This window comes from Rhinoderma darwinii, chromosome 4, assembly GCF_050947455.1.
Source record: "Rhinoderma darwinii isolate aRhiDar2 chromosome 4, aRhiDar2.hap1, whole genome shotgun sequence".
NCBI lineage: Eukaryota > Metazoa > Chordata > Amphibia > Anura > Rhinodermatidae > Rhinoderma > Rhinoderma darwinii.
The window spans coordinates 137,989,200-138,015,291 of record NC_134690.1 but is presented as its reverse complement, the minus strand read 5'-3'; the positions used below and the strand labels follow the sequence as shown (position 1 = coordinate 138,015,291).

Genomic DNA, 26,092 nt, shown 5'->3' with positions numbered 1-26,092 from the left:
GAACAAAGAGTCACAGAGCTACATATATTATCAAAAGTAAATTTTATTAGAAATATATAAACATATATCATACATAGTAAAAACAAGCGAGGTTTCTAAAAAGAAGAAAGTTATATATGGACCACTCGAAATACTATGGAATCGCAGTAATGGTGCCAATGCACCACCAGATTATAGGGTATGGTGTACACATACACCTAAACATAGGGACATGGTAGCGGTAGACTATGATGACAAATATAAGATCATGTAATCAGCAAGAAAAAAAGTAGTAATGATACATAATCCATATCAACTGCTGTCCAATATGTAACATGACCACAATCTCATGTACCGCATATGTAAAGTATCTGAATAGACAATCACAACCACATGTGTTCCGAGAGAGGACCTCGGTGTCATATATCCAAAAAGAATATGGTCTGAATGTACCCAAAGGTGAAAGGCACTTCCAATCTGGAATCAACCAGAAGAGGTTAAGTGTCTCGGATCTTACCCATAAGTGTGGTGAGCCTGCGATCCACGTGGTCCATGTAACAGAGAAATAACACCCCAACGCGCGTTTCGCTGTTCTAGCTTCCTCAGGGGGTATAAACTCAACTGTATCCTGTCCTCCTTATATATTGTCCCTCATCATGCAAATTCCAAAGTTCCGTGTGAATTCACTTCCTTGTTGGTCCACGGCGCATGCGCGGGATAATGTCAAAGGTCACAGTATCCCGATCACCTGTCGTCATATCGCTAGTGCGCCCGCGCGCCTCCACAGACGCGTCTCCATGGAGACAGCGCAAGCGCACATACGACATATTGACGAAAGGGGACCGAGAAACGGGCCCGACATCCCTATCGCATGCGCTACCCCAATGTAAGGTAAGTGTCTAACGCCTATATGTGTAGCTGTCTCAACTCATGCTCCATGGCATTCCTCTGGGTACATTCAGACTCTATATTCCCCCTACGATGTACACAGAGACAAAATAAAATATCACGATACCATGGTGCATAATACAGGCATAGAAACGGAAATAAAAATAAATATAAATATAAAAAAATAATAAAATAAGATAATGGTGAGAATTTAATAAATATTACAAAATATATAAGTATATAAATAAGTGACGAGTGATAGTAATATTGCACGTATTTGTAATATTCATCCAAGGTCTTTAAAGGATTCATGATAGAAAAATACGTATTAGGCAAAGTCTTAACAGTGCTAAAATGAAGAAAATTGTGAATAATCAATTGTATATATTAAATATACTGTAGGTGAGACGAAGCATAATTTATAACAGAGTGAAAAGAGAAAGAAATGTGAAAAAGTGAAAAGTGCTGAAGTGAAAAAATGCCTTAATATAATTTATTAATAAGTATCAGGCAAAGAGCATGAAATCGATGTTACACACAACAGCAAGGGCATAATACGCCCATTCGCCATAAAATGGGAACATATATGTGGAGAACAACCTGAAAAAAATGATAATCGTGAAATCAATAAAATTACACGGTTAGGAACGAGGGAAAAAGAGAATATTGCATTAATGTTAAAATAGTAACATCATCAAAAAGGCATGCAACCTATTTATAACAAACAGAATCAGTGTTTAGATCTAGGTGCTGAATGTTCATTCTCTCAACAATGTATCAATCTGTACTGAATCGGATATTCGTTTTCCAACAATCGCCAGTAATATCACAGCCGTCCGAGAAAAGCACCTCACCATTGGAGAAAATTCAACAGAATCCAAATCTAGACACAAAAAAATGCAATCAATCTCAATTTAAGGTAGGACATATACTCAGAATAAGTTAAAATCGCCTAAAAATATTAAATTGGCAAAGGACGAGACTATCCCTTCATAGAAACGCAGAAAAGCTCAATTTCTCATTAAGACCTAGGGGGGCCATAGTTCCAAGGGTAGTAATCCATCGGCACTCTTTTTGTGCCAAGATCTTGATCGCATTTCCCCCTCTGACACCGCAATGTACCATGTCTATGCCCCATGCCAAAAAGGTTTTGGGGTCACAGCCATGGTAAAGTTTGAAATGTTTCGGGATCGTCTTTAGTATTGTAAGATCACTAACATCTTTCGCAGCCAGGATATCCCTCACATGTTCACGGATCCGGATCCTAAGCTGTCTAGATGTCAATCCCACGTAAACCTTTGGACATCCACATGTTGCATAATAAATAACATGGGTTGTACTACATGTTATGTAATGCAGAATTTTAAAGTGGCGTTTGTTGTTAACGGAAATAAAGGAGGTTGTCCGTGCTATGTTGGCACATGCCACACAGTCTCCACAGGGGAAACACCCCTGGATAGGTCCACGTCTGGAGAAAGGGTTGGAATGTAATGGAACATAGTGGCTCTTTACTAATATATCTCTCAGATTTTTATTCCTTCTGGCCGTCATCTGAGGAATAGTTGGCAGAGCTTTTGAGAAGGCAGGTTCTGTGTGTAGGATCGGCCAGTGTTTCTCCAAGACTGATCGCATTGTTTGCCACTGGTTATTAAATGTGGAGATGAATCTAATTTTATTGTCCGTCTGGTTTTTCTTTTTAGTGCTTATCAGATGTAATAGATCTTTTCTTTCCGTGTTTTTAGCACGCCTATATCCCTGCTTGATGCATCTGTGGCTATAGCCCCTGGCTCTGAATCTCTCTTTGAGGTCCTGTGATTGTTCCTCAAATTTCTCCTCAGAGGAACAGATCCGCTTCATTCTAAGAAATTGACCAACTGGGACAGCCCTAGTAGTGGAGTATGGATGTGCTGAGGTGGCATGCAGAAGGAAGTTAGTTGAGGTCTCCTTTCTATAGACATCAGTCTGTAATACTCCTTCTGTATCAGCCTCAATCGTCACATCCAAAAAATCCACTCTCTGTCCATCAAAGGTATATGTCAATTTGATATTAAATGTATTGATATTCAACACCCCCATAAACTCAATCAGCTGTTGTTCAGTACCTTGCCAGATGATAAGTACGTCGTCTATGTAACGCAACCAGCACTGCACATGGTCAGCGGCATGGGCGCCGCCATCCTGCAGAACCTGTCTCTCCCAAAAACCGAGAAACAGGTTCGCATATGCCGGAGCGCATGCCGCACCCATGGCAGTGCCCTGCTTCTGTACGTAAAAGGTATCTTTGAACACGAACAGATTGTGGGTTAGGATATATTCCAGGAGTTCAATGATCAGCTCTCTCGTTTGGCTGTCCCAGTTGCTCATCTCCAGGAAGAAGCGGACTGCATTAACCCCGTCTTGGTGTCGAATGCTTGTGTATAGCGATTCGACATCCGCCGTCACCAACAACATATCTGACTCCAATATTATACCGTCAATTCTCCTAAGCATGTCGGTTGTGTCCTTAATATGAGAGGGCTGCACTAGCAGCCGGGGGCGTCACTAAGGTCTTAAAATGTCAGGGGAAATAGCCCCAATACATATGTGTCCGCCCCAAAAAAATGTATGTGTGTATATGAGACAGCATAGCATATCTATAGCACTACGACCCTATCAACTATAGATAGGATTAGATACAGTGGCTCAGCAGACAGTATCACACATGATAGGATTAGATACAATGGCTCAGCAGACAGAATCACACATGATAGGATTAGATACAATCGCTCAGCAGACAGTATCACACATGATAGGATTAGATACAGTGGCTCAGAAGGCAGTATCACACAATAGGATTAGATACAGTGGCTCAGCAGACAGTATCACACATGATAGGATTAGATACAATGGCTCAGCAGACAGTATCACACATGATAGGATTAGATATAGGGCCCAGCAGATAGTATCACACACGATAGGATTAGATACAGTGGCTCAGCAGACAGTATCACACGATAGGATTAGATACAGTGGCTCAGCAGACAGTATCACACATGATTGGATTAGATATAGGGCCCAGCAGACAGTATCACACATGATAGGATTAGATACAGGACTCAGCAGACAGTATCACACATGATAGGATTAGAAATAGGGCCCAGCAGATAGTATCACACATGATAGGATTAGATACAGTGGCTCAGCAGACAGTATCACACGATAGGATTAGATACAGTGGCTCAGCAGAAAGTATCTAACATGATAGGATTACATACAGGACTCAGCAGACAGTATCACACATGATAGGATTAGAAATAGGGCCCAGCAGATAGTATCACACATGATAGGATTAGATACAGTGGCTCAGCAGACAGTATCACACGATAGGATTAGATACAGTGGCTCAGCAGACAGTATCACACATGATAGGATTAGATACAGTGGCTCAGCAGACAGTATCACACATGATTGGATTAGATATAGGGCCCAGCAGACAGTATCACACATGATAGGATTAGATACAGGACTCAGCAGACAGTATCACACATGATAGGATTAGAAATAGGGCCCAGCAGATAGTATCACACATGATAGGATTAGATACAGTGGCTCAGCAGACAGTGTCACACGATAGGATTAGATACAGTGGCTCAGCAGACAGTATCGCACATGATTGGATTAGATATAGGGCCCAGCAGACAGTATCACACATGATAGGATTAGATACAGGACTCAGCTCGCTGACATTGCAGCTCCAGCGCTGGACCCAGGAAAGGTAAGAATAATAATTATGCTTCTTTATGTGTTACTAATTATTTTTGTGTGTTTGTGTTTTTTTACAGGTTCGGTCGTTGGACTTCGGATTCGAGGACTTCAATGACAGTGTTTTTTTATTGTCAATAAAATGGTTAATGGGGGTTGTGTTTTTTTATTTCAATAAAATATTTTTTCTATGTGCTTGTATCTTTTTAAACTTTATTATCACCGCCTTAGTAATGGCCGCTGGCTGATTGGCAACCTCCATTACTAAGGCGGGGCTTAATGTTAGCCGGTGCAGAGGCTAACACTAACCCCTATTATTAGCCCGGTACCCACCGCCACCAGGGGTACTGGGGAGAGCCGGGTACGAACCAGTACCCGACCATCTGTAGTGACGGGCAGGCACCGGGGCGGATGCAGGCTGGTATTATTAGGCTGGGGAAGGCCAAAAACAGTGGCCCCTACCACCCTGGTAATGCTGCCTGCTGCTGCTGTGTTGTATCTGGCTGGTTATGAAAATTGGGGGGGGACCCCACATCTTTCTTTCCAATTATTTTTTATTTTAAATGACGTGGGGTCCCCCCCATTTTTCATAACCAGCCAGATACAATATAGCAGCAGCAGCCTAGCATCACCAGGGTGGGAAAGGCCACTGTTTCTGGCCTGTCCCTGCCTCATAATACCAGCCTGCGGCTGCCCCGGTGCCCGACCATCATTACAGATGGTCAAGTACTGGATGGTACCCGGCTCTTCCCAGCACCCCTGGTGGCGGTGGGTACCGGGGTAATAAAGGGGGTTAGTGTTAGCCTCTGTACCAGCTAACACTAAGCCCCGCCTTAGCAATGGACGCTGTCAATCAGACGGCGGCCATTACTAAGGCGGTAGTAATAAAGTTTAAAAAAAAACAAAGACATAGAAAAAATATTTTATTGAAATAAAAAAAAACACACAACCCTCATTAACCATTTTATTGATAAAAAAAAAGCCGTCATCGAAGTAGTGGTAGGCTTATATACAGGGCCCATCAGACAGGATCACACATGGGCCATGTATCTAAGACTACCATGTGATTGGCTTAGATACAGGGCCCAGCAGACAGCATCACACAATCTGTGATCCTGTCTCATGGGCCCTCTAAGCCTGCTACATCGTAGGCTTAAAGGGGTTGTCCAGTCCCTAAACATTGATGACCTATCCTCAGGATAGGCCATCAATAGCTGATGTGTCAGGGTCCGTCTCCCGGGACCCCGCCAATCAGCTGTTTTGAAGGGGCTGCAGCACTCGTACGACAGCTGCTTCCCCTTCATTTCACTTACTCGCTCACACTGTGAATCGCCGACACCGATTCACAGTGTGACCGGAATGAAGTGACCGGAATGAAGGTGAAGCAGCTCTCGTACGAGTGCTGCGGCCCCTTCAAAACAGCTGATTGGCGGGTCCCGGGAGTCGGACCCTGCCAGTCAGCTTTAGCAGTCAGGGCTACTAATCTTACCTTCCTCTTCAGCCGCGGAGGAGGTCCTGTCCTCTCGATGTGCGCGGCGCATAGCGCTGTGACATCATGCGCTGCGCACAGCGCTTGACGTCAGGACCTCCGCTGAGATCCGGAACCAGGAAGGTAAGTACAGTCTGTTACTATAGTAACAGGGGCCCACGGACCGAGTTACTATAGTAACTTTTTATTGATGTGGTGCGGGGGGCCGTGGGCCCCCCTGGCTTCGGGGCCCGGTTGCAATTGCGACCGCTGCAACCCCTATAGCTACGCCACTGCTGAAATTGTTCAGAGTGTGTGTGTGATAGTTTACTGTCAATGTAATATTATTAGCTGGCCAGCTATTATATAATACTTTGTAGTTCCGGCATTCATCATGCACCTATATGGATAATGCAGAGAGAACATTTATCCCTTCACATAGTCCAGCTGGTGTGTAGGAGTGCTGTCTGCCTACATGAAGTTATTTAATATGAAACAATCTGATCATCAGAGAACTGAGCACCTTTACTTTTCATTGATGCTCATTGCTGGTGCTGTCTCTTACATTGAAGGCTGTCTGAAACCAATACAATTTGGCTAGCATGGTAAGGGTATGTTCACACGGCCAAATTTCAGACGTATACGAGGCGTATTTTGCCTCGTTTTACGTCTGGAAATACGTCTCAAATACGTCGTCAAACATCTGCCCATTACTTTCTATGGGTATAACGCTGTATTGTCCACACGACGCGTAATTTTACGCGTCGTACGGCAATTACGACGCGTAAAATTACGCCTCGTAAAAAGAAGTGCAGGACACTTCTTTGGACGTTTTTGGAGCTGTTTTCTCATAGACTCCAATGAAAACAGCTCCAAAAACGGACGTAAAAAACGCCGCGAAAACGGCGTGAAAACGCCGCGAAAAATGCGAGTTGGTAAAAAAACGTCTGAAAAGCAGGGTCTGTTTTCCCTTGAAAACAGCTCTGGATTTTCAGACGTTTTTGTTGACTACGTGTGAACATACCCTCACACTATAAGGGCACGTTCAGAGGTGGCAGTATTTTTCCATAGCAAATTCACAGCAATTACGCAACGAATCTGCAGCAACATTTTCATATTTGACAGGTAATTCAGATGTTGCGGATATCACAGCGGACTTGCCGCAGATTTCAGTTTTTGCAATGCAAAAAGATGGCTGAAATTCTGCTCTTCTCCGCAACAAAATGAGCATGTTCCGCACAGTTATTTTCCGCAACGTCTGAACTAAGTTACCTAAATATTTATAGGAACCAATGTAAAAAACGGCTGCTGCAGATTTCCACTGCGGGCTGTCCGCAGTGTGGGGATGAGATTTGTTGAAATCTTACCCACACTGCTGCTACTGTAAAATGCTGCAGATTTTCGGCAATGAATCTGTTGCGGAAAATCCGCAGTGTTTACGCTGTGTGTGTTCCTACCCTCAAGAAGTATTCCCAGCATAGACATTTATGGCACATCCACAAAACATACGATAGATGTCTGATAGATGAGGGTCCCATCTCTGGCTCCTGCATTTGTATCGAGAACGGGGGCCGCGTTCATTCTGTTCAATAGGAATTATGGAAACAGCCAAGCAAGCGCTACTTGGCTGTTTCCATAACTCATATACAACAGAATGGAGAGATCTGGAACCTGCATTTTTCAGACATTTATGCCATATCCCGTGGATGCCATAAGTTGGGAATACCTTTGAAATTTTGAATGTTCCAATGCATCTAAAATATAAAATTCAAGCAGCTTTATAAACATTCTTGATTGAATTTCTCTGCCCGTTTTGTGTCTCCAGCTCATAAGCAGACGTATGCGTCTCCATGGTTACAGTCTAGTTACAAACAAACAATAGGGTAGATTTACTATTTAACTCCTTCCCTCCACAGCCATTTTTTGGATTTTCATCTTCAGCTTTTTCCTCCCCATCTTCCAAAAGCAATAACTTTTTTATTTTTACATCGATATAGCCGTACGAGGGCTTTTTTTTTTCAGGACAAGTTTCAGTTTTTCATGGCACCATTTATTGTACCATATAATGTACTGGGAAACTGGGAGAAATTTCTTTGTGGGGTAGAATGGGAAAAAAAAACGGTAATTCCTCCATTGATTTTTGGGTTTTGTTTTTTATGGCGTTCATCATGCGCTAAAATCAACATGTTAACTTTATTCTGCGGGTCAATACGATTACGATGATACCAAATTTATATAGTTTTTTTATGTTTTACTATTTTTACAAGGAAAAAATTAACTGTTAAAAATAAAATTTGTTTTTGTGTCACCATATTCTGAAAGCCATAACTTTTACATTTTTCTGTCGGTTGAGCTGTCTGAGGGCTTATTTTTTGCAGGGCGAGCTGTAGTTTCTATTGGTACTATGGGGTACATGAGACTTTTTGATCACTTGTTATTCTATTTTTTGTGGGAGATGAGGTGACCAAAAAAATAGCGATTCTGGCGTTTTAATTTATGGTTTTTTTACGGCATTTACCAGGCGGGTTAAATAATGTTATATTGTCCAGCAGGGCTTAATAGGGGTACCAAGATGGCATTCATTAGGCCCCCAGGCTGCCATGACGAGCATCAGTACCCCACAATCCCGTCATGGAAGGGGGGATATTATGTCAGAGGCGGCCTCTCCCCTCTTTCTAACTGCTTAGATGCCGCGGCCGCTATTGTTTGCTATCGGTCACTTATATGCGGTGGTCGCAGTCGGCTTTTAAGGGGTTAAACGAGCAGGATGCCACTCATTCTATGGAGTGGGCTCACCTGTGCTCCATACTCCCCCACTCGACCTCCGCCGTATATATTTTTAGTGCATGCAGGGCCGGCCTCAGGATAGATGGCGCCCCGTGGGAAATTAGCGCTACTTGGCTACTTGGCTGTTTCCATAACTCATATACAACAGAATGGAGAGATCTGGAACCTGCATTTTTCAGACATTTATGCCATATCCCGTGGATGCCATAAGTTGGGAATACCTTTGAAATTTTGAATGTTCCAATGCATCTATAATATAAAATTCAAGCAGCTTTATAAACATTCTTGATTGAATTTCTCTGCCCGTTTTGTGTCTCCAGCTCATAAGCAGACGTATGCGTCTCCATGGTTACAGTCTAGTTACAAACAAACAATAGGGTAGATTTACTATTTAACTCCTTCCCTCCACAGCCATTTTTTGGATTTTCATCTTCAGCTTTTTCCTCCCCATCTTCCAAAAGCAATAACTTTTTTATTTTTACATCGATATAGCCGTATGAGGGCTTTTTTTTTTTCAGGACAAGTTTCAGTTTTTCATTTCATTTCATTTATTGTACCATATAATGTACTGGGAAACTGGGAGAAATTTCTTTGTGGGGTAGAATGGAAAAAAAAAACGGTAATTCCTCCATTGATTTTTGGGTTTTGTTTTTTATGGCGTTCATCATGCGCTAAAAACAACATGTTAACTTTATTCTGCGGGTCAATACGATTACGATGATACCAAATTTATATCGTTTTTTTATGTTTTACTATTCTAACAAGGAAAAAATTAACTGTTAAAAATAAAATTCTCCCCCACTCGACCTCCGCCGTATATATTTTTAGTGCATGCAGGGCCGGCCCTCAGGATAGATGGCGCCCCGTGGGAAATTATCATTCGGCGCCCCACCCTCACCATAAAAAAAAAATGCTCCATAAAAAAAGTATAATGCCCTATATAGTGCCCCCACACAGTATAATGCCTTATATAGTGCCCCTCACACAGTATAATGCCCCTTTAGTGCCCCCATACAGTATAATAATAATAATTGATAATATAATATATTATAACCCCTTCAAGAACACAGTATTTTGTCCTCTAATTGTGCCCACACTGTATTATGCCCCCTAAGTGCCACACGCAGAATATTGCCCCCTTTAGTGCCCCTACACAGTATAATGTCCGCTTAGTTGCTTCCACACAGTATAATGCCCCCCTTCCCTTGCTGCCACACACAGACCCCCTGTAGATTGTGCCATACAACCTCCTTGTAGACAGTGCCATAATCCCCCACCTCCTCCTTGTAGACAGTGCCATACATCCCCCCACCTCGTCCTTGTAGATCATGACATTCATGTAGACAGTGCCCCCAAACCAAGTGCTCCCAAACCCAAATTTTTTTTACACACCTAGGCCCGTTCCCACGATGAACTGAGCTGCTCCACGACGGGATCCTTGCATAGGCCAACATGATCCTGTAGCCTAATACAGAGTTTCCCAACTTTTTCAGACTCGAGGCACCCCTGGAAAAGAGAATTTTTCTCAGGGGACCCCTACAAAAAATTGTTTAGAGAAAGACAGGAAACGGTTAAAAACAAGCACTACGAGGGGCGTGGCCAGCTATGGGAGAGTGAAGACGTGCTTTCTCCAGCTCCTCACCCAGTGTGCTAAAATCGGCTGACATCCACTCTCAGACATGGGGAAGACGACTAAAAAACACAAGGCAGCAGCCCCTACCTGCCCCTCATCACCCCAGCGTGATATCGGGGAATACTTCGGGCGACAACCCCAGATGCAGCTCCGGGCCTCGATCCGGGCCGAGGCCGGGGGTCAAGATGGCCGCCCGACCTCTCCATCTCCACTGTCTCAGTGCCCTGAGCTGATAGAGACGGCAACAGAAGTCGCTCACTTACCCGTCCGGGTCCAGAATCTGGAGGCCTCCGATTCCGCATCTCTTCTCCGGGCTGTGGAGGATCCTGCGGCCCGGCCGACCTCGCCTGCCTGCATCCAAGATGGCCGCCGGGACTCTGTGGTGCCTGCTCTGGGGAATACGGCCCCCTTCACAATCTCTCCGGATGGGAGAGCCCCGGTGCAGAGGGTTTCGGACCCTCGGTCTCATTGTGAGGCATCTGGGGCTCCCTCCGCGGCAGGTGCCGCTTTTCTGCCATCAGGCCTCGTGGCTTCTCAAGATGGCCGCCGGCGCTCTCCGGCTGGCCTGCAGACGTCGGGACTACATCCACCTACGCCATTGCTTTCATGGCCTGATGGCCAGCTACCTCCTGGACCTGACTGCGGCCTGCTACCACCTGATCCAACCTCCAGGGGCGCAAGAGACGCCACAGCTGCCCTGACTACAGCTCCACAGCAGGACGATTCATATGAGAGGCGCAGTGAGTACCGAGGCTCTGAACCTCCTGCCCCCAGTGTCACTTTACAGCCTGTAGGGCCACTAGTTCCAGACCTCCCCACTCCTCTCAGGGGCCCTGGGCTGGTGGGGGCCCCCCCATCTTGGTCCTCCAGCTCCTCAAGGAGCAGCGCCCCAAAAGTCCCCTCAACCACCGCCCCGGCCGGGCCTGTGGGATTTCCCCTTCAATCCGGGACTTTGCCTGCATTACATACCCGTGACCAGGGTCCTCAATTCCACCCACTTCCTTCTCCTGACCTGGAATATGCCCATGCTCCGATGGATATACCAGCAGACCTTGCATTAAGTCTCACAGACCCGTCGTCTGGAGGTATGTGTGAAAATAGGCCGGCGACTCTTTCAGACATCCGCCAGCTTGTCCAACTGTTGCCCACCAGGGCTGATATGTCTTCCTTTGCCAGACAGATCGTGGAAGAATGTAAGCTGGAGTTTACTCAATTTCGGGCTGAACTTTCCTCACTTTCTACAAGGGTGGACACTCTTACGCAGGAGCGGGTTGCTGATAATGCCACTATTGCAAATATCCAATCTACTATTCAGCAGCACTCAGCTCAGCTGTTCACTTTGCAACAACACCTCGATGATATCGAAAATCGTAACAGGAGGAACAACCTACGTGTGAGAGGATTGCCCGAATCTATTCCTGCGTCCGATCTGTTTTCAACTCTCTCCACCATCTTCAATACTTTACTAGGCCGTCCGACAAATACCCATATAGAGATCGACCGGGCACATAGAGCTCTCCGCCCTGTAAGTGCTGACGATCCTCGGCCGAGGGATGTCATCTGCCGAATCCATTTTTACGCAATCAAGGACTCTATTCTGCAAAAAATCCGGCGGCAGCCCATCATTCTCCATCAAGGCACGCAGTTACGTATTTTGCCGGATTTATCTCGACATACGCTGGCGCAAAGAGCTGCTCTCAAGCCCCTGCTGGAGGTGCTCCGAAACCGGGACATCATTTACAGGTGGGGCTTCCCGTTTGCCCTGATGGTCAGACAGGATGGCCGTACCTATACCATGCGATCCCCGACCGACTTGCCTAGTTTCTTGCGGGACTTGAACCTTCCTCATGTTGCGTTACCAGAGTGGCCCTCATTGTTATCCTCTGCTGGCGGAGGATCGAGAGGGAGACGCCCGCTCCCTGGGCTTCTATCTGTGGCAGAGGGTCGCCCTACACGAGGACCCCGCAGAAGATCTAGACGCCGACAAGAACGGGACCCTACTCCACCCATGGAGACCGCCCCCGTTCGGCGTGATGACCCGGATTTCACACCCCTGGAATCCTTTCTTTTACGTATTTACTTGCTGTCGGATTTCAAGAATGCCTGTGGTTTTGAGTATTACCTTCAGATGCCTTCCAATGTCTTCCTCTCGCTCATTATTTAAAGTGTGCAATGATGTTAAGCTGTCAATACTTATAATATGGTACGCTGGGGAGTGCGGATAACTCTTATGCGTAGTTGTCACCTTCCCCCTGTAGGTTTTGGACCGAATTTTTGGTCTACCGCAATTGTGCGCTTACCTGGTGCGGCAGTTGTTTTCTTACTGCCTTTTTTGTTTGATTTTATGTCTGTGTTTTTCTCTAATGCTCTGTTCTTTACTCCTAGCTTGTTTCCCTCCTCTGCCTCCCTCCTGGCGATCCTGGACTCCGATCCCTCGTGCGTTAGCCGGCATACTTCAGCGAGCCGCTTAGTCTGCACCCATGGCTGACCTTACTATTGCCTCCTTCAATGTGAAGGGGCTGAATGTTCCTGAAAAGCGGGCGCAAATTCTATACCATCTACACAAGCGTAAGGTACACATTGCATGCTTCCAGGAAACACACTTTAAGGAGGGACATACCCCTACTATCAAGCACAAACATTACACTACGTGGCATTTCAGTAATAATCCCCTCTCCAGATCGTGTGGAGTTGCCATAGCCCTCCACAAGTCCCTCCCCCATCAGGTTGTCAATCTGGTTGTCGGTCCCGACGCAAGATACATCATCTTAGTGCTTAATATCGGTGGGAGGGAATTCACGGTGATTAACGCTTATGCTCCTAATCAGGGTCAGGTGCCCTTCATTCTCCAACTTATAGAAGCCGCCCTTCCGGTGGTCCGGGGGACTGTGGTGCTGTGCGGAGACTTTAACCTTACTCTGGATCCGACGGTGGATAATTCTACTGGTCGCTCTAGTGTTGCATATGGTGCTATTAGACGGGCGAGGCGTGCTCTCCTACAGCTTCAACTTTGTGATGCATGGCGCCTACAACATCCCACTGATAGGGATTATAGTTTCTATTCCCCTCCGCATGGCACCTACAGTCGCTTGGATTACATTTTCATCCAGCAACATGCTCTCCCCTGGGTAGCCTCTACGTCCATTGGCAGTATCCTGTGGTCTGATCATGCCCCGGTATACTGTACCTTACATCTCCCCTTCATCACTAAAGGCTCCTGGACTTGGAGACTGAATGAGTCCCTGCTCCTGGATGGGATGTGCCATGATGATTTACTTCAAACGGTGGAATATTTCACACTTGATCACACTCAGGATGACACGTCCCCCTTGGTGCGTTGGGAAGCCCTTAAATGTGTTCTCAGGGGGGTCCTCATAAAACACGGAGCGCGCCTTAAAAGAGAAAGGGCCCACTCCCTTAAAATTGCGCTCCAAAAAATTAGCGCTCTTGAACTGGCCCACAAGCGTGCGTTGTCTCTTCCGATTTTACGGGAGTTACAGGTTGCCCGACAGGACGCCAGACGGCTGTTGGACTCTGCCCAGCAGCGCGCTCTCCAAGTCTGTCGCAGTAAATTCTACGAGTTTGGCAATAAGAGTGGGCGCATGTTGGCCAGAGCTTTAAAAACTAAGATTGCCCAATCACACATCCCAAATACTAAAGCTCCTTCTGGCCAGGTGGTTCACACGACCCCAGAGATAGCGGATTGCTTCCATACCTTTTTCTCTAATCTTTACAACCTTGACTCTCCCACCCCTACCCACTCTCATCCGCCAGACGGGGATTCTTTCTCTTCTCCCTTCACACCGTTGTCTAGGGAGATAGCTGAGGAACTTGATAAGGACTTCACCTCCCCGGAGCTCCTTGCGGTTATAACCGATCTTCCTGGGGGAAAGAGTCCTGGCCCGGATGGCTACACTGCCAAGTTTTACAAGGTGTTGGCTGACCGGTTGTTACCGTTTTTACTGCCAGCTTTTAATTCTATCTCCCCGGAGGTCCGGTTTCCTCCTAGCTCCACCTTGGCTCATGTCACGGTTATCCCTAAGCCGGGTAAGGATCCTCAACTCTGCTCCAGTTATCGTCCCATCTCCTTGCTCAATGTAGACCTGAAAATTTACGCCAAATTGCTCGCCAATAGACTGAATAACTACCTGCCTGATCTAATCCACCCGGATCAGGTGGGCTTTGTACCTGGTCGGGAGGCCCGTGACAACACCCTTAAAACTCTAGATATCATCCACCACGCCCAGACTAACCACATCCCGCTCATGATCCTGTCCCTAGATGCTGAAAAGGCGTTTGACAGAATATCGTGGCCTGCCCTTTACCAAACCCTTCGGCATGTGGGAATAGGACCCTCTCTCTTGGCAAAAATCATGGCATTGTATCGTACGCCTTCGGCCCAAATAAAAATAAATGGCTCCCTCTCGGCACCTTTCCCTATTTACAATGGCACGAGACAGGGTTGTCCCCTATCCCCCCTGTTGTATGTTCTGGTTATGGAACACCTCATGGCCTCCATTCGGAGCAACACGGATATTAAGGGTATTAATATTGGAGGAATGGAATACAAGTGTTCGGCATTTGCTGATGACCTATTGGTCTATCTCACAGATCCTCATGTCTCTCTTCCTTCATTGATGTCCGAGTTGTCCCGTTTTGGAACATGGTCTAATTTCAAAATCAATTTCTCTAAGTCGGAAGCGCTAAATGTTTCTCTCCCGGGCCCGTTAGTGTCGCTTCTCCAAAGTAATTTCCCCTTTTCCTGGCCCTCCAGAGGTATTACATATTTGGGTGCCCGTATAAGCGGTGACCTTACACAACTGTTTACAAATAATTATATCCCCCTACTGGCCAAGTTTCGCACTGATCTTAATTCCTGGCATAAGACTGAATTTTCCTGGTTTGGCCGTATCAATATTATTAAGATGTCGCTCCTCCCCCGCTTGCTTTATCTCCTGCAGACGATCCCCATCTCTATCCCATCCTTCTATTGGTTGCGGCTTCAGCGATGCTTCGGCTCCTTCATTTGGCCGACTGGTCGCCCACGTCTGAGCCGGGCTCTTCTGACTCGCTCCAGGGGTACGGGTGGGGTTGGTCTGCCGGATTGTAGGCTCTACTATCTAGCATCAACTCACGCACGTGTTTTAGATTTTTTTCATAACCGTGAATCAAAACTATGGGTCCGTTTGGCTCAACAACTATGTCCCAGTACCCTATCATCCCTGCCGTGGACCCTGCCCGGGAACAGACCGACTCAAACCTCCTTTGTGGTCCATCATACCCTTCTGGTATTGAGGTCCTTAGGACCTGGAAGTACGCTTATAGACCCCCTGGGTCCTTTAACTCCTATCACAGATAATCCAGCCTTTCCTGCTGGTAAGGCTGGTCGCTCCTTCCTAGGCAGGCCGTCCACCAACCCCATGTATTTTGCCCAGGTCCTCTCTGCTTCCTCTCTTCTCCCTCTAACCTCCATCTGCCCCGATGCTGTGCCCTCCACTCGCCGTATATATGAATATGCCCAGTTAAAGCACTTTTATGGAGCGGTTAAGCGACGCGCACATCTTCACCGGTTGTTGACGGACTTTGAGCGCCTATGTGTCTCCACCCAGCCCCCTACCCATATCATATCCACGATATATAAGTTACTCCTTTCACAGCGTTCCCAACAACTCCCCTCCTTCTGCGGGGCCTGGGAGAGAGAATTGCATACTACATTTACTGACGCACAATGGAAGCGATGTTTCTCCCTCTCACAAAAAGCCTCTATAGCCACTAGGGCCCAAGAAACTAGCTACAAAATAGTATCTAGATGGTACCGGGTCCCGGCTGCGCTTCATAAATGGTATCCATCTATGCCTGACAATTGTTGGCGTTGTGGTGATGTAGGAGGTTGTATGTCTCATGTTTGGTGGAGTTGCCCCTTGTTGAGGAGTTTTTGGGATGCGGTACTTAAATTGATATTGGAGGTTACTGGAGTCTCTGTCCCCAACTCTCCGGAAGCAGCTCTTTTATTCATGTTCCCGATGCCAATACAAGTTTATAAAAGCTCACTAGTTAGACATCTCCTTCAGGCAGCAAAGTCAGTGATCCCGCGCAGGTGGAAAACGGCAATACCCCCAACATTAGATGAGTGGTTTCGGGAAGTTGCCGCGATACAGCGAATGGAACACCTGGTGGCTCACTCCCCGGCAGCTGTGGTAAAATACACATCTACGTGGTCTCCTTGGATAGTGTTTCTTTCTTCTCCTTCCTACCTCACGGCTGTAACCTGAGTTGGCCTATGCTCTTGTGAAGTGTACTATGACGCTTGCTGGCTGATGTTTTTTCATCCAGAATACCCCAGAATCGGAGTCCAGGATCCCCTTGTCCTCTCCCCTCCCTCCTACTCCTCCCCCTCTTGGGACCTTTTTCTATACTCTCTCTTCCCCTGTCTAGGGTAATGTGCCGCTCCCTCTCCGTTTGAATTAAGTGGCCTCACTGTGCCTCCTGATGTTTTGCTGTAAGAATTCTCCATGCTACTGTTGTATACTGCGCAGTGTCCTTCCTATTGAGATGTGATGCACATTATTGATTTCTCTTTTTTGTTGTTGTTCTGATTTGTTTTTGATTTGGTCCACTGACCTTGTTTGTCGGTTCCATTTATGGTGTGGAGGCCTTCCCTCCACTATGTTGTGTAATTTTGTGTTCTGAAACTCAATAAAAAATTTTGAATAAGAAAAAAAACAAGCACTACACTATTATGGTATGTTCACACAGCGTTTTTTATAAGGCAGAAAAAATCTGCCTCAAAATTCCTTCAGGAATTTTGAACCATATTTTGAATTGACAACGTTATTTGACTTTTTTTGTTTTGCGTTTTTTTAAGCCGTTGAAGCTAACAGGTATTTTCTGGCTCCTAATAATTTCAATTGGAGGTCAGAGGTGGAAACCAGCCTGCCACTCACAGTAAAATGACCATCAGCCCCCCACCCACAGTGAAATGACCATCAGCCCGCCACTCACAGATTCCCCCTGTAGATAGTGCCACACAGCCCCCTGTAGATAGTGCCACACAGCCCCCTGTAGATAGTGCCACACAGCCCCTTGTAGGTAGTGCCACACAGCCCCTTGTAGGTAGTACAACACAGCTCCCTTGTAGATAGTGCCACACAGCACCCTTTTAGGTAGTCCCACACAGCCCCATGTAGGTAGTGCCACACAGCCCCCTTGTAGGTAGTACCACACAGCCCCCTTGTAGGCAGTACCACACAGCCCCCTTGTAGGCAGTGTCACACAGCCCCCTTGTAGGTAGTGCCACACAGCCCCCTTGTAGGTAGTGCCACACAGCCCCCTTGTAGGTAGTGCCAGACAAACCCTTGTAGGTAGTGCCACACAGCCCCCTTGTAGATAGCCCCCCCCCCCTATACTGTATATAGTGCCATTTTTGCTTCCTCAAGGAGCGGAAACCCCCTTTGGCCGGGGATTCCTCTCCTGGACAGAGCGCTTGATGTCTCCGTTTATATATAGACAGTGACATCAGGGGCAACTCAAGAAGCGGAATCCCTGTTCACAGCGTCACCAAAGCTGTGACCGGGGATTCCACTCCAGGAGAAGCCCCTGACGTCTTTGTCCATTTATAGACAGTGACGACAAGGGCTTCTCCTGGAGTGGAATCCCCGGTCACAGAATCGGCAATGCTGTGGATGGGGATTCCGCTTCAGGAGTTGCCCCTGTTGTCACTGTCCATATATGGACAGAGACATCAAGCGCTTCATCCAGGAGCGGAATCCCCGGCCAGACGGGGATTCTGCTTCTTCAGGGAGCTACAGTGGTGCTAGTATATAGCAGAGCAGGGAGATACCTCCCTGCTCTGCTATAGTGTTCAGTAGTATCTGTGTCCTAAGGACGCAGACACTATTGAATGTGGCATCGCTATCGCTGCACAGGCGCCCTCATGCCCAGTGCCGCTGCTAGCCTCCGCTATGGCTGCTACAGCGGTAGCCACGACACTGAGAGAAGAAGAGCCCGGCTGGAAAGGCAGCTTCTGAGTCGCCGGGCCTGGGCTCTTCTGAAACAAGCAGGGGAAGGGAGCAAGCTCAGCGCCCCCTTCCACCTGCTGGAGTGATGTGCCCTGTGCAATGACACAGGTCGCACACCCCTAAGGCCGGCCCTGCGTGCATGTCGGTAAGGGTTTAGAATGCGCGAGAATTCTAGTTGAAATTGAGCCAGAATTCTGGCGTACATGCCGTGCACTACATTTATTAACTACTATAGACACTTTTTTGGGCGTGGTTTGGGAAAGGTATGTCTCGTAAGATGCACCATTTTGCACTAATATTCGCACAAAATACTGGCATAAAGTAAGTCAACCATGAGGTTGTATAAGGAAGAGAAAAGCGTCTAACATGTCTAGCTAGATGCACCAAATTTTCTCATACAGCATGCACTGCTTTGAAAAATTTGGCGCATCTAACTGCCTTCCCTATGTCTGCACTGTCTAAAACTTAAACAGTATTAGTTAATCTTTCCCAATGTGTGTGGTTGTATCCTGCATTTATACTCGCAGAATTTAGGAAGCTCCATCTATGCTACTGTTTGGAAGGGTCATCAAACTAGAGAACTAGGTTGAGTATAGGTTCATTAGCTTTTTTAAACCATTCCTTACAGTAAGTACATTTTATGGGGATCTCGGAAAACCCCATTAACAGAATTATGTGCGGCGTTAATGCAGCCAATACCCAAAAGCAGCAGACCAAGAAGTGAAGTCAGAGTGGGCAGCGTCCTTTTCTCAATTTATGCTGTACAGACCAGTAACATGCAGCCATTTTGTTTTTGCCTGTGGTATTATGTACCTACAGTGCACAGAGAAGCTAATTTACATTTGGGGGACCAGAGTTAAAGAATTAACAGCCTTGGAATATTGTATGACACTAGTAGCTCCATTTTATGGATGAAATAAACTATGTCAACCCAATGTCCATTTTTGTGGAATGACTGAGTAATAAACATGGAGCCATGATGCATGGAGCCATGATGCATGGCCATGATGCATTGTGTTACAATCTGGCTGCTTTAGAAATCTCTGTTTTATGGTTTAATTTAGTAAATGCAAAGGTTTTGCATCATACACACACTTTAATCCAGTCAAGCTACCTGTAGGCATTATGCCAAGGATCACAGTATAGCGAGGCGCTCCTGACAACATATTTTCTGTTAGGCTAAATCAATAACGCATTTGCCTCCTTCAGAAAATTTGTTCGTTCTTTAAAGCAAGCAAGGTTATAAATCTATTTTGCCATTGCCGTTTCATTTAGCTGCTGCTTGTTATTCCGCTTTCATATTTCACACAAGTCCGCTGTTCACTTTAAACATTTGAATTTCTACAAACTTGAAATATATGAATGTTCCCCGCAAACTGTAACTTCTTTTCTTTTCTCAAAGCACAAGGGGATTGAAATAGAGATACATTAAATAGAATTTAAATTAACAAATTTTTTAAGATTTGGAATCCAGCTGGAAATAATTATGGGCACCATTCAGTAAGGTTGGTCTTACACTGGCCGTGTAAACGAGTGCCAATCAAGGAGGCAGCTCGTCGATCGGCGGTCGTTTGCTCCTTCCACAAGGAGCTAGTATGGAGACGAGCGCTCAACACTACGATCGCTCGTCCCAGTACATTTCTACCATGTCGGCAGTACATCTCCCTGTTTACACAAAGGGCCCTTACACTGATGAGTTTTTAAGTAATTGTAGTAGCCTAATAGCACTGTAACGTCCACGGTCGCTCACCACGAACTCCTCTCATCTTGCTGACCCCTTTCTCCCCAGAGATGCCAGCACATGCGACCGTCCGGTTCCGCAGTGACCACTAGGGTCCGCGCACGAGCACAGTTCAGCCTTAATGAGCCAGAGCGCACACATGTGTGAGATTGAGCTGATGGCTTCCAGATCACCATGGACTATAAGAAGGGCCCTGCCCCTTCATTGCCTGAGCGTTGTTTATACGTACCCGTGTTAGTCTTTGCAAATGGTCCCTTGAGTGTTTTCCAGTTCCCAGTGTTCCCGTTCCTGCTACCTGTATCCTGTATCCCGTGTTACCCTGTTCCTGTGCTGTACAGAGTTGGAGTCGTGTTGTATCTTCTACTACACCCGCTATGTTTCACCGCACCTGTTGTCTGCCTGATGAGTTCCATCCGAGCCTAAACCATCGCTACTGTCTGCATTGCCACAGGTACCTTTATCCGAACTATAGACATTGACTTTGTACCCTGTTTGGCCAGCTGCTATACCGCTACGGCGGTACGGCCCAGTTGGTCCACATACCTGCAGATCGTGACAAGCACAAGATTCTTTTGTCTGTCATAGCTAGACTAGATAAAGCACTTTCACCCAACCTTTAAAAGCTATGTACACATTTGCAGCCAAATTGTTTCTCAGTGTTCCAATATATCTAAAATGAAAAGTTATCATTTTATTTTTACAGCTCCTATGCAGACCTATGCATCTCCATGGTAACTGACAGCAAGCCCTTTGTAGTCTGATTCGACAGTCATGCTGCCTTGCATCTGTCTCCTACTTTATGCTAAGGAAAAGACAGTCGCAACCTTCTGATGCAGACAACAGTATGCAGTCATTAGACAGGAACTCCGCTCTTTTTTCCCTGCATTAATAATAGATATCAATGCAGGTTTTGGAAGATTAATTTAATGGGGTAATCCAAGCAATACAATTACTGTTTTATGCTTAGGCCCGAGGGGTGGTGCATGATGAGTATTCTGTCTTTGTTGCCTATTGAATCCATGTGTTTTGTACCACTCCACAGGTCCTACATTAGGTATAACACACGGCATCAGTTTAACCCAGTGGTAGTTACAGCAGAGGAAGCGTAATCTCGCGAGATTATGAGGTAAATGACAGGTTACAGCGAGATTACGCTTTGCTCTGCTGTAACTACCACAAAAACAGTAACGAAGTGCAGAGATTGTGAATAGACATCCCGTGGAATGTCTATTCACTGTCTAAACACTTCAGTATTGTTAATGTGTTAGTATAAGACAGCACATAGCGATCTAAAAGCATCCCTATGCGCTGCCTAAATGAATGGAGAGGAGTGCGTGACGCTGATTGGTCAGCATCATACACTCCCCTGTACAACGCCCACTTGGTCTAAAGTAAAAATACGCCCACTTGGGCATTAAGCAACTCATTAGCATAAATCTAAAATCGCTAATAAAGTGGTGAAAATAGATCGTTTTATTAAATAAAAAGCACTGCTGTCATCTACATTATAGCGCCGATCTCCTTATGTAGCAGATAGGCCACTTATAATGTGGTGACAGAGCCTCTTTAAGATGTCCATCTAAGAATTGGCAATTGATCTACTTACATTAAAGCAAATATACACCTCCTTAGAGGTTTTGCAGCCTGCTGAAGATCAGCAAATTGATTTTCCCATTATCCATAAATTAAAATAGGAGAATCAATCACCTTATATCCTCTTTCATTTATCCAAAACAGATCTCAGCTGGTAGAATGTATTTGTTATATACTGTACCAATGTTGAATATAGCAAAAAAAATTGTACTCATCCAAGTGGCAAATCCTGTTGTGAGCTTGTGATCCTATAACGCTATAAATATTGGTGGAAAGTCCTGGTGTTTTAAATATATTCTTTTTTTTCTATAATAGTATAAAGTAACCTAAAGGTAAACTTTACCTTTAGGCTGGGTTCACACGAGCACATTAACGTCCGTAATGGACGGACGTATTTCGGCCGGAAGTCCCGGACCGAACTCAGTGCAGGGAGCCGGGCTCCTAGCATCATAGTTATGTACGATGCTAGGAGTCCCTGCCTCTCCGTGGAACTACTGTCCAGTACTGAAAACATGATTACAGTACGGGACAGTAGTTCCACGGAGAGGCAGGGACTCCTAGCATAATAGCAAAATAGTATGTTTTTGACATTCTGTCCACATGGGCTTATTCACAGGAATTAAAATGTCATTTCATCCACTTTATAACAGTTTCTTGACCATTCTGTAGGTGGAATGGCGGTGCTGTGTGACAACGACCATTACCAGGGAGGCTTGTTGAGAAGACTGCAGCTTGACAACCATTCTATTCAATTATAAAGAACGACACATTTAGGAATTGCAGATAAAGAATTGAAACTAGTAGTTAATTAAAACAACCTTGTGCGCGCGCTCTGCATGGCCTATCGTCAATACAATTATCGTACAGTATTATATGTTTTTCTGTTACTCTCATTTACACTGCTTTGATGTGCCAAAACCTAATTACTCTTATTTTACTCTAATTATCCCATTTGGTTTCTGCATTATTTTAGTCCCCCAATTACGCACATCTGTAGAAGACTGCAGCTGCAATTAACAGCTTCGTCACCGTTATTAATTTCAGTGGCAGATATCATGTAATGAAAATGTAGTGACTACCAGATAATTGCATCAATTGTAGCTCAAAATAAACATTGATATTATGTAAATCTATAATTTATTTTTGTTAATTCTTAATTCTGTTTTTTAATAATTAATCTCATGGAAAAAATTAATTAGTAAGGCCGGATTCACACAATGCGTTTAGGTGCGTTTTTTTCACAGTGCCTTTTTTAGGCATGTTTCGAAGTCAAAAATGCTACATCCAGATGATTGCATTTTTCTCCATAGCCTTAGGCCCCATGCACACGAACGTAAAAACGCCTGTAATCACGGGCCGTAATTACGGGCCCATAGACTTCTATTGGCCACGGGTACCTCCCCGTATGCTTACGGGAAGGTGCCCGTGCCGTTTAAAAATATAGAACATGTCCTATTTCAGGCCGTAATTACGGCACGGGCAGGCCCATAGAAGTCTATGGGGCTCCCGTAATTACGGGTGACTACGTGTGTGCACCTGTAATTACGGGAGCGTTGCTAGGCGACGTCAGTGGATAGTCACGGTCCAGGGTGCTGAAAGAGTTAAACGATCGGCAGTAACTGTTTCAGCACCCTGGACAGTGACTTCCGATCACAATGTAGATCAACATGTAAAAAAAATAGAAGTTCCTACTTACCCAGAATTCCCTGCTTCTTCCTCCAGTCCGGCCTCCCGGGATGACGTTTCAGTCCAAGTGACGGCTGCAGTCAATCACAGGTTGCAGCGGTCACATGGACTGCCGCATCATCCAGGGAGGTCGGGCTGGATGTCAAGGGAGGGACGCGTCACCAAGGCAACGGCCGGGTAAGTATGAATTTCTTTTACTTTTACTACGGAAAGGGCTGTCCCTTCTCTCTATCCTGCACTGATAGAGAGAAGGGCTGCCGATTACTGCAGTGCAATTTTGCATCGAAAACAACACCCCGTAAATACGGGTGGAATACGGGTGACACCGGACCCGTATTTACAGGCACGGGTCCGTAAATACTGGCGCAATACGGGTCGAATACGTGTGACCAAGGGCCCGTATTTACACCAGTATTTACGGACAGGAAAAAATACGTTCGTGTGCATGAGGCCTTAAATATATTTTTTAATATACCTTAAAAACGATCTGTGGGAACACGGCCTTAGGTTCAATTCACACTACATTCTAAGTGTATATTCACACGCAGTGACCAAAAACGTCTGAAAATACGGAGCTGTTTTCAGGCGAAAACAGCTCCTGATTTTCAGACGTTTTTGTAGCAACTCGCGTTTTTCGCTGCGTATTTTACGGCCGCTATTGGAGCTGTATTTCAATGGAGTGAATGAAAATCGGCTCCAAAAACGTCCCTAGAAGTGACATGCACATCTTTTTCGCGGGCGTCTTTTTACGCGCCATATTTTGACAGTGACGCGTAAAATTAAGGCTCGTGGGAACAGAACACCGTAAAACCCATTGAAAGCAATTGGCAGATGTTTGTAGGCGTATTAGGGGCGTTTTTTCAGGCATAATTCGAGGCGTAAAACGCCCGAATTACGTCTGAAAACACTGCATGTGAACATACACTTACAATGTACAGTGTACTTCTGGAAGTCAAAATAAAAGCTTCTGAACATGTACTATACGGTATCCATAGACTTCTAAGGGGCAGACTTATGCCAAAAGTGTCTCGTTGGCATACATCTGGCAAGTTTTCATCTGGATCTCTTTTTTTTTAAATATTCTATTGAACTTTTCAAAATGACAGAACACCACAAAAATATTATAATTTTTTTTAATAATAGAAGTTAATGGCAGAGGTATCTTATTGTAGGGATATATGTTTGCATATGTTTGTAGAGTATACGATTGGATCCATCTGAAGAAAAAACAGACACATTTTTCTATCTTCCCCTTTAAAAAGAGAAAATTGATCCATCAAACGGCTGCCAACTATATGCCAACTGTATACCTTTTATTGGCGGATCTATTTGACAGGTGCGTCAAAGGAAGTATTTAGTTGCTATACAGTTGCATGCCTTTTTGGCAATATACTTTTTGACAAAAGGGTAAACGTAGCCTTACATACAAAATCTTAAGAGATAAGTAGAAGTAGTGAAAGCAGGGACGTTTTTGAGTGGGTGACTGAGTAACCAATGACATTTCTCTGTAGCCTATAAAATGTCTGACTATGGTTTCAACTTCCTGTCTGCAGTTACAGTGAGAAGAGCAGCTCTGGAGGACGAAATGCTGCTCTAATATGTGAAATACACCTGTTGAATTTTATTATTTGGACACTAATGGATGCTTGACAAATTGCGGAGCACAAAACCATCTCTGTAATTCACAACCTTTAGCTACATGTCTATGGAAATCAGAGTCCATTAATCAAAGCAATGTAAATGAGAGCAGAAAAACTATAACTAAAAATTTTTAAAGCTTACCTCCAGTTATAAAAGAAAACTAGTTTTAGTGCAGGAGGTTGCAATATAATTGTTTTTCTAACTCATTGTGTTAAGGTATACAGATGTTAAACTGCAGCACAGACCAGCCGCAATCTTTGCTCACACCAAATATTAATTTAATTTAGATTTATCTTCTGTTCATTCACTTTGTATTTTGTTAATTGATAAAAAAAAAAAGATTAACACTTCTAATTTTAAAAGCATTCTTACTTTGCAGCAATTTTTTCGCAACTGCCTAAAACTTTTGCACAGTACAGTGGTGCAGAAGCTTTGGGGATTTGTTTGTCAGGGTTTTCATAGATGAAATCTAGTGTGCATTTGTGGTCAATAACGATTTTCATTTCTAACACAATAGAGAACCTGCAGGGCATACGGTGACATTTTTGTCTCTTTTTACTCTGGAAAGCCACTTTTTTGCTAAGAGAGTCACAGTTGACAACTTATGACTTCCATTTGGTGACTGCCTGGGAATAGTAATGGATATATATGACAGACAAATGGGCGATGAAATCCATACATTATATTTGGCTGCTGTTATTTTATTGTTCTAAAGAAAAAAAAATATTTTCAGAATCATTTGGGACTTTTAAAATGTGTAAAACTTGATACTGTATTGTTCATGTTTATTTTCCAATATCAACCCACTCCTTTAGTCAATTAATTTTATTACACATATTTTTCATGGGTGAAAAGGAAAATGGTAATTTAATGCATAGAGTATGGCAGCGAGTAATAAGAGTGATAAATGGTGTTTA

At 44.9% G+C, this 26,092-nt stretch overlaps 1 protein-coding gene across 3 annotated transcripts in view; it reads left to right on the top strand.

The window, feature by feature from the left end:
* SLC7A14 (solute carrier family 7 member 14) overlaps positions 1 to 26,092 on the top strand; it is a 151,820-nt gene that overhangs the window by 44,268 nt on the left and 81,460 nt on the right. The gene's annotated exons all lie outside the window — the stretch shown is intronic.